Source organism: Schistocerca serialis, chromosome 6 (genome assembly GCF_023864345.2).
Source record: "Schistocerca serialis cubense isolate TAMUIC-IGC-003099 chromosome 6, iqSchSeri2.2, whole genome shotgun sequence".
In the NCBI taxonomy this organism is placed as follows: domain Eukaryota; kingdom Metazoa; phylum Arthropoda; class Insecta; order Orthoptera; family Acrididae; genus Schistocerca; species Schistocerca serialis.
In genome coordinates, this window is record NC_064643.1 from 372112342 (window position 1) to 372122706 (window position 10365).

Here is a 10365-nt window from a genome sequence, read left to right on the forward strand (position 1 = left end):
GAAGGGTCGGGCAAAAATTTCTTTTTCATCTGGTGGCTTTTTTCACGGCTAGGTGTCGTCAGTGCACATAGAATGCCTGTGCTCTGTAGGCGAGTGGGCAAGTCGCGACTGCGAGCGCGGCGCCTAGCTCCGCCTTCGCCGTGTTCCACGGCGCCAGCTGACACTCGTGTAATGGGAGTGTGCTGTATTAAAGCTGTGTGGGCGTTCCCGGCAGCTGCTACCGCTCGTGCTGTGATCAGGCCAGAGAGCAGCCGCGCACCGCCTCTCGTTGCACGCGAGCTACGCAGCACGTACGCCTTTATCCGTCGTACCAATACGGCGAAGGACATTTAAACTTCGGTTCGGCATGCCCGCTGCCCCAATGGCGAATACAGAGGGATCCAAAAAAATGTATCCACTGTTTAAAAGTTCATAACTTGCAAACTAATTGACGGAGTTCTCATTTTTGGTGAAATTGTAGATTAAAGTCCAACTTAAAGCTATCACAATGAAAAGAACACCCTTAGCTGCTTACAGGCGTTGACATACGTCAACGGGGACAGATGAAAATGTGTGCCCCGACCGGGACTCAAACCCGGGATCTCCTGCTTGCATGGCAGACGCTCTACCCATCTGAGCCACCGAGGACACAGAGGATAGCGCCTGTAAGTAGCCAAGGGTGTTCATTTCATTGTAATTTCAATCTAACGAGCTGCGTGGTCACCGATGGTATCTGTTCTTTCGGACATGTCCGAAAGAAAAGACACCATCTTAGTAAATATTTAAAGCTATCACTGTAGGTGTTCGAAATGGTCACCATTAACATCCACACACAAACGATGCAGCCGAACTGCAGCACGAACTACTGACTGCAACGTGTTCAGTTGGATACATGCACATGAATGTACGATGGATTCTCGAAGTTCATCCAGTGTGCGTGGCTTTTGTCGATAAACGACGTCCTTTAGAGTTCCCCACAGGTAAAAGTCCAGAGGAGTTAGGTCTAACACGATTTTGGTAGTGGGCTGGGGCGCCATCTTGTTGAAAGTAAACTCTTCCGTCTCCTTACAAGTCTCAGGTGACAGGTAAAATGGATGTCTGGATCTTCTGAAGGTACACCTCACCGGTGTAACTGTGCCGTCAAAGAAGAATGGCCCAATCAAGCCCCGGTAAGACAACCCTCACCACACATTTACTCCTGGCAAATTCACAGCTTTGTCTACATGGACGATTGGATTTCCGGCGGCTCAGTAGATGCAATTGTGGCGATTTACTGTACCATTGAGTTTGAACGGTGCTCATCAGACCACACAATCATCTCTGCAAACTCTTCATCGTTGCGCACCATGTTAGTAAACCATTCGCAGTAGTCCATTCTACGATCTGGGTCGTCCTCGTTAATTGCGTGTGGCCATCGTGGGATGTAGCACTTCCACTTTGCTGTCTTCAAAATTCGCCGAGCACTTGAGCGACTCACTCCAGGATCACGGGCACACTGTCTCACAGACTTCTGTGGTGAGCGAGTGAATTGTTGAAACACACGACGGTAGTTACCTGGACTTGTCGTCCAGATTGTTGTTTGTGTACATCTTCATCACAGCCTTCGGCTTCAAATTTGTCTCGAATGCGACGAATCGTAAAACATGTCGGTGGCTCTATTTGATACTCATTTCGCCATTGCCGTTGAACCTCATTAATGCTTTCGTAATAAAAATACCACTTCAAAACTGACTTCCTTTCATCAAATGTAAGCCTTGCGCCAGCCATGTTTACTCGAGTAACTAGGTGCAACTAAGCACAAAACACTGACCATCTGGCGACTGTCTTCTGACAAAACAAAACAACGCAATATAACGCTTGTGTGGCGATTGCCCGAACTACAAACTATTATACTAGCAAAGATGAGACAACTCTGTCAATTAGTTTGCCAGTTATGGACTTTTAAACAGTGGATACATTTTTTTGGACCCCTGTGTATTGCGGACCTTTCTCCAAGGGGAAATCCTTGTTTTTTGTTCTCTTTACTTTTACCTCTTTTTTCCTCTCTTTACTTTTACCTCTTTTTTCCTGATTTAATGCGGCCCTCCACGAACTCCTCTCCTTTTCATCTCACAGTAGCACTTGCAACCTACGTACTCAGTTATTTAGTGGATGTATTCCAGAAAAAGGAATATCGGGTGTAATGTCGAGTCGACATCGATGACCTTAGAGACGGAGCGGAAGCTCGAATCGTGTTAACGATGGGGAAGGAATTGGCCGTGCCCTTCCAAAGAAACCATCCCGGCCTTGGCCTGAAGCGATTTAGAGAAATTACGGAAAATCTAAATTGGATGGTCGGACATAGGTTTGAATCGTCGTCCTTCCGAATAGAATGCGAGTCCAGTGTGGATGTATTCCAATCTGTTTCTTCCTCTACAGATTTTACCCTCTACAGCTCTCTCTAGTCCCATGAAAGTAGTCCCCTGAAGTCTTAACAGATGTTCTACCATCCTGTCCCTTCTTCTTGTCAGTGTTTTCCATACATTCGTTTCGTCGCAGATTCTGCGGAGAACCTCCTCATTCCTTACCTTATCAGTCCACCTAATTTTCAACAGTCTTCTGTAACAGCACATCTGTCCCAGTTTTGCACAGTCCATGATTCGCAACCATAGAATGCTGTGGTCTAAACGTACATTCTCAGAAAGTTTCTTCCTCAAATTAAGGCCTATGTTTGATGCTAGTCAACTTCTGTTGGCCAGGAATGGCCTTTTTACCTGTGCTATTGTAATCTACTTCGTGATGACCATTTCTGATGATTCCTCGTTGTTCTCATTTCTGCTACTTCTCATTACTTTCGTCTGTCTTCTGTTTACTCTTAGTCCATATTCTGTACCCATTAGAATGTTAATATCGTTCAACAGATCGTTTAATTCTTCTTCACTTTCATTGCGGATAGCAGTGTCATCCACGAGTTTTATCACTGATATCCTTTCACCTTAAATTTCAGTCCCACTCACACAGTTTCTAACTGTAGTATTCCGTTTAGTGTGACAATTTTTTTTTACGTAAGACTGTAGTTCTTAATGTGTAAATTGTGGCAGCATTTTAAATTTTTCAGTTTGTTCAATAACTGTATGAATGATTGAAAAGCAAAACTTTGTTGCCCGTGGACACCATGAGATAGGCAACTTGTAACTGTAATTGTGTGCAGGTATCGTATCGATTCGTAGCTGAGTGATCAGTGCAGATGACTAGGAAGTGGAGGACACTGGTTCGATTCCTGGTACTGCCAGGGAGAGTTCGATTCCCGGTACTGCCAGAGAGTTCTCCTTGGTGGGAGGACTCTGACGCGATGCGCTCAGCCTCGTGATGCCAATTGAGGAGGTGCTTCACCTAGGAGGGTAGAATAAAGGGGGATGCCTTGACGCCGAAAAAGTGAAGCCAGCCACCGCCCCCATATTAGTGTGTTTATAATACTTAGTGTCGAGTCTCTCTCTGTACTTTGTTCTCTATGATACCTGACCCATTGCTCACAAAGTCACATGGGACTCTGCCGGCCGGCGTGGCCGAGCGGTTCTAGGCGCTTCAGGCCGGAACCGCGCTGCTACTACGGTCGCAGGTTCGAATCCTGCCTCGGACATGGATGTGTGTGGTGTCCTTAGGTTAGTTAGGTTTAAGTAGTTCTAAGTCTAGGCGACTGTACCTCAGATGTTAAGTCCCACAGTGCTTAGAGCCATTTGAACCATTTTTCACATGCGACTCTATTTATAGACGGTAAAAAGTTGTAAGAGCGAAACCTGCGATAGTGTTGAAACTTTATATTTCTCCTGTTTGAAACTATCCAAGTTTGTGTGTACATCGCTATGGTTCTAACAAAAATTCGTGGAAAATAGACATGGAATAACGTCCTGCGTGTAAGTAAAAATGTCTAAGAACGGTTCTTGGTTCCATTAGAATGATTGGTTTCCTTATATAAAGAATGTATTACGTTTGAGTGGGTCCAGCGTCCCATAGACGACAAAGTTAGTAAAGGAGAATCCTAAGTCTTCAGGGGATTTAAACCGCGGACCTCCCGAATAAGAATCCAGTGTTTTAGCACTGCACCTACTCGCTCCGTAAGATATTAGTAACAGTTGCGAAATTAGCTGAATTTTTCAAACTATTGCTTGGTGCCATATCACCGAGGAAGGTGCCGCAGTGATGTTAATCGCTACACACATTTTTGGAGAGGGCTGCGTGTAAATCTTCCTTCATTTAGCATTTTACTCGTATTTCGTCAGACAAGGAATGGAATCTCTCTCTCTCGCTTCCTTTTTTATGTATTATAAACTTGCTTTCGTTTACCTTTCCCACGAGTGTTCTTATGTCATCATAATTTCTTGTAAATACCCTATAATGTGTTCAAATGAACCAAAACAAAACTATGGATTGTTTCGCTGCTTCAGTGTTGTTATGATTTCATAGATGTGTTGTTAAAAAAAGCTCTATATAACTTACTTGGTGTACAAGTCCTAAAGTAATACATTTTAGTAATGTAAAGCGAGTCATGTGGGATGTATTTTTTTATGCTAGCGCATTCCGACAAATTAACAGAAGAAACTTTGGGTATCGGAAATAACTAACCGGACACAACATATTAAAGTGGAACGCTCGATACATTGAAACATTTTCAGACGCACTGCGCAAGAATCTCTTATTACGCTCGTAAATCAGTATCAGGGCTAAACGAGAAATACAATTTTCAGGAGTTGGAATACTTCTCGTGTCCGCTTACATATTCCCGGACGATTAATTACCGTAATTAATACGACTGTTAAAATAATTATGCCGGCAGTCGTATTAACAAGGACATTCATTAGTGTAATTTATTGGGCTATAATGGAACTTAATATGCAACACTCAACGAATCAAAACAGATTGCATTACTTTTTCAGTCCAGTTTAAGTGGATGCAAAGTAGAATTCACTCCCGCTATGTGCAGTATAATCCAGCAAAGAGCGTAACACAGGTATGCGGCTATCGAATAACAGTGAATTTTTTGAAATCGTATTTAGACAGCCAGTTCTTTTAATTTCCGTTATGTTATTTATGTGTGGCTGAGTTGAAAGGTGTCAAAAAATTGTAGGTTCTGGATTCGATCTGCTGTCGGCCCTAAGAATTTATTCTGTCATTTTAACTTCCGTAATATTATTTATGTGTGGCTGAGTTGAAAGGTATCAAAAAAATTATAGGTTCTGGAGTCGATCTGCTGTCGGCCCTAAGAATTTATTCTGTCATTTATCTTTTTCTTCGCCTCCAGCAAGGCTTTGTGCAGGTCAAAAATACTCATTTGCACTGCTATTCAGATATTACGTTCAACTATACGAGTTCTCTGTAACTGGCTGGATGGAGCAGTCCTAAAGTCGAAGAAATCCAAAGACATAACACCAGTAATAGCTCTAGCTGGATTTTTAATTTAACTTAAAGCAGGTAATGTGAAATTTGAATAAAAGACTGATTTCTTAATTAACGTATCATATGATTAGAAACTTATAAGAAGTATCTCAAATAGCTGCCTGTTCCTCCAACTATCCCAATTCCGATGTGAAGATAAAAGTGTATCCGGTTTTTCAGCTTCGTGACACATTAAATCTGAGACACAGATTCGAACCCTTTCACGGTCAATGTGCTTACCGACTGAGCTATCCAGGCACAACTCACGACCCGATCACGCAGCTGTACTTCTTTCAGCACCTCTTCTCCTGCCTTCCAAACTTCACAGAAGTTCTTCGGCTTGTCTTCCGGAAATAGCACTCTGCGATACTGGCTAGCGACTGCCGTAGAAAAATAATATAGCGCCAAGTGAGTATCTGTGGATTACAATCGACTAGCAGTCTTTAAAATTCTATTTTACGTGTACCTACAGGTACAGTGGACGAATTCAGTTTTATGAGTAAGTCAGATAGTAAAAGCGCCATCCAACAGGCAGATTTCTTGTGTTAGGAGGTTCACTCTACCATACCATTTTAGTACAAACAAAACGATCTTCACAATATTTTTATGGTGTAATGTTCACATGCATGACCTGTGGTCTGCTTCAGGGCCGTTTTTCTTTTCAGAGGCGTCAGTAACCGCTACTGTTTATCTGGATATGTTGGAACGATTTGCATTTCCACAGATAGAAGAACTGCATTCTGACAGCATTCTGCAACAAGATGGTGCCCCTCCTCACTATGTCTCGATCGGTAGGAACGCTTTGGGCAACACATTTCCAGGTCGTTGGATTGGCGAGGAGGACCTATTTCCAGCCCCCTAAGATCTCCAGACATAACCCGAAAGGATTTGTTTTTCTTTGTTGCTTTGCGAAGGAACAGCGAGCTCGCTTCAGAGCAGTAATTGCGCACGTTAATGAGGACATGCTACGCTGGACATGGGAGGAAATGGAATATGCCTTAGATATCAGTCATGTTGCAGATGGAACACACACTGGACTGTGTTAAGTAGCTACTAATTCTTTAGGTGTGCGTGAACATTATGGCGCAAAACGCACTTTCCACCTATCTCCAATTTCGGGATATATAAAAGAAAAAATTACGCGCTCTTGTGTGTGTGCGTGTGAGCGTGCACGCGCGTATGCGTGTATGTGTGTGTGCGGGCGCGCTGTTAGGGTCAAGAAACGACCGAGTTGAAAGTTACAAGCGAAAATCGTTCTGATACCTGTGTCGGTGGAATACACGTACCGGCTGCTAAGATTGTACGATAGGCACTTTGATTGTAGGGTAGGCAACTTTCAGAGGTGATGGTATGGACAAACAAGAGAAAAAAGTCAATTGTAAAATGTCTACCTTACGAGCTGCGGTCACTTGTTCAGTAGAAGAGATGTGTTTCACAGTAGCGAAAGTTTGTAACATCATCATGGAAGAGCATACGTGATTACAGGTATAAAGATCGTTTTGAAACACTCAGTACATCCGATTGTTCATTAGCTGTTGGATGAAGCTCACGGTTTTTACAGGAAATCCAAAAATAAACTGTAGGAAGCGATATGTTGATACAACACAGCCGTTAAGCCCTCAGAAATGAACTCCACCGATCGTGAAAACGTAAGTTCATTTATTACTGAGTTTCGTTACTAGATATTTAGCGCCTGCCTCACTTGTTCACTAATCAGGAGCTGAGCATCTAATCACAGCGGTAGTCAGCCTTGTCCCTGCTGGGCGTTCCAGCTTTCATAATGGGCGAGAGGCGTTTAAAGTATTTGCGTTATGTTTTCACAGCATTTAGACATAAAACATTTGGTAAGTAATTATTATTGTAAACTTTAACTTGCTGCAATTCTGCTTTATAAATTTTATAAAGTAACTTCCTTACTTTATAAATCACCATTACTGTAGAACTGGTTGGCGCTTAGAAAATTTTGCTTACTAACATAGATACAAAGTGAGTGGCAAGGAAAAAAGGTTAACCATCCCTGACCTAATACATGGGCAGTGCAGCGTGCCATGATTGTTTGGATTAAGTGAGGAAATAGGGTAGTAGTAGATTCATAGATAATCTCAGCTTTGATTCGTAGTAACTCCAGTTTCCATATATCTTCTTGGATTGGGAGAGGTGGAACAAGTAAATCAGCTGCAAATTGCTGTAAAGATCGCCAATAGGAAGCATGTGATATCACATTCTCTGACAGAGAAGTAAAAACTAAATACGTCTATGAACTACTAAATTGCTGTTCCTTACTCTTCAACCTATGGAACCGATTTGCTACATTTTCCCGGCGAGCGTGACAGAAATTATAGTTAGTGTGCCCATCAGGATTACGATTTCATTCTAGTGATCATTATTTCGAGGACTGGTCTCAGACCTGTTCGTTGCCTGAATTCCAGACACTGTTGGAATTGTTGGAAGACGTTACAAGATAATAACTGGTCACGTGTAAGGTGACATCCATACGATTCTTTTTTTATGATCAATTTCACATCGGTAAAGATTTAAAGGCTTGACGTACATTCACACAAATTCATTTTACCTGGTGGAGTTCTAACACCACCCATTTGGCTCTATAAAAGTTTAGTTCCTATAAATACGTCGAAATTATCCGTTATAGATTCATGTTAGTAATTGTTATTTCGCTTGAACTTGGCTATTCTTTACGATCATGAGACCTAAAGAGAAAATTTAAAATGACACGAAGGAAGAAGCGGTTAAGGAAGCATTTAATTTATTGAAAGGACTATGTGGTGAAAGTACATAACGCCTCATTTATTTATGAGTGTTCGTAAGACACATAAATTGATGTACTGTCCTTAGTAACACCAGTAGAGTCAGCTCCCGAACGATCTAATTTATAAAATTTTGGTTACCCATTTTGCCAGGTAAATAGAAAAGAATTACTTTATTCGCAACGAAATCCATTGTGACCGATGGTTCTGCTACTTAGCACTTTTCCCTACAAGTTTGTAATACTGGCTGTTCTTCCTATTATTAATATTATTTTCCCTGTCCTGATCGTGACTTTGATTTCCTGCAAGCAACGATTGCTTCTATATAGTTCGAAGACACCAAAGTAAAACGGTTTCCAATATTCACGTCAGTCAGCCAACCGAGAATACGCACGAGATGCAAGAGAACAGCTACTCTGAGAGAGAGAGAGAGAGAGAGAGAGAGAGAGAGAAAGAGAAATGCAGGTGCTTTGGAGCCCGTTCTACACTATCCTTGGTAATATACAACACCCCTGAAATATAAGGGGCGATCAAAAAAAAGGTTCTGTTTGTGGGCGTTGCTGCAACTTAGATGCAACATACCGCGACTCCTATGCAGATATTAAGCACCGACAAGTAGGCTTGGGATTATATGGAGTCTTCCTGACGTGCAGACGGTGAATGCGGGACGTGAACAATGGTGACGTCGTTACCAAATGCGTCCAAGCAGGACGAGTGCGTTGTTATTCTTTTCGTGGCTGCCAAAGCCACACCGATAGACATCCATCCGAGAATGAAGAATGTATATAGGGCAGCATGTCTCTCGAAAACCACCGTGGTGAGACGTTGCGCCAAGTTCGTGCTGGTCGCGATTCGGCACAGGTACGCCGGTCGATCTTGGAGGGCAGCCTCATCCATGGCTTTTCACCTAAAGCACATGATGCGTTCAGTGTTGAAGGCAACATATTCCTTGAGCGCATTGTTGCTGGCGACGATAAGTTGGTGCGACAAGGGGTTCTGCTGCTTCGTAATAACCCACGCCCACATATCGCAAATGTCGTTACGCAGAAGGTACGCCAACTCAAATGGGAAACACCTGAGCATCCCGATCTTTCTGCATGCGATTATCACGCCTTCTGTCCCTTGAAGGGACGACGATTCCTGTCGGACGAGGGCCTGCAGCAGGCAGTTAAGGACTTCTCACGGGGCACGACACGGTCTTTTTACCAAGTGGGTAACTTCAAGCTGGTGCGTCGATGGGATGATTGCCGCAATGGCCGCGGCGATTTTTCCTGATTGGCATACTGGTTCTGAACTGTACGGCCTTCGAACGGAAACGTTTTGATCGCCCCTTATAATTGCCAGTTGCGTCAGTGCTTCAAGTTTGTTTCCGTCAACCCTGTGGCACATAGCGTCCACTATAGTGGACAGCTGTTAATGGTCGCTTCTGTGGCATTTTCAATCAGTCCTGAGGCTGCAAATGCACACAGTACGCTGCAGTGGGCACTCCCTACTGGTGGTGTGTCCGGCATGCATTTGCAGCCTCATGACTGATTGAAACCGCCAGAGAACTGACCATTTAAAGTTGCCCACTGCAGTGAAATTGATGCACCACAGGGTTACGGTAAGCTGTCAGTTCCATTGATCAAGTGAACCGTCTTGTTAAACGGATTGTGTAGACGAGGCTGAAGATCATCATTCTCAGTGCGTCCGGAAAGCATGCAGGTTTGTCTTCAAAGTACTTACTGTTAAAAAAAATGGATTTGCCAATCGGTCTAACTATTGTTGCGTTCTGTCGTAACGACAACTTTATTTGTAGTTAGTTCGTAGAGGTGACTTAGTCACGGCAGGTAGGCTCGGTCGCTTGGGCCACAAAGGACGCAGTGCGGAGCTATCACTTTCTGGGAAGAGACCGTTATCGTCACAGCCTCACGTTTCCGGCGACTGGTATCGCCTGCCAGAGAAAGCGTAAGCCACCATCCACTACACCTACACCTGGATCGGGCCCTTATCGCAGTATACGTTTCCGCCACAGCTTACTTGAAGAAAAAAGTGTCCAGTCGCAAGCTACGACCTAGATAGGGACTTCCCACAGCACAGCACCCACTTTCAAACGAAGTTTGCAAAATGTGTACTTCCTCCGCAGTTTAATAGTGGGAATAAATCATGTTTTTATGCGACTGTGGAATATCGGACGTTGTACATCACGAGATGACGTAACTTTTAAAAT

At 43.4% G+C, this 10365-nt stretch overlaps 1 non-coding gene across 1 annotated transcript; it reads right to left on the reverse strand.

Annotated features, from left to right (window-relative positions):
* Positions 1–553: 553 nt before the first annotated feature.
* Positions 554–627, reverse strand: Trnaa-ugc (transfer RNA alanine (anticodon UGC)). Its single transcript has one exon. It is a non-coding gene; the product is annotated as a tRNA-Ala (tRNA).
* Between the last annotated feature and the right edge of the window lie 9738 nt (positions 628–10365).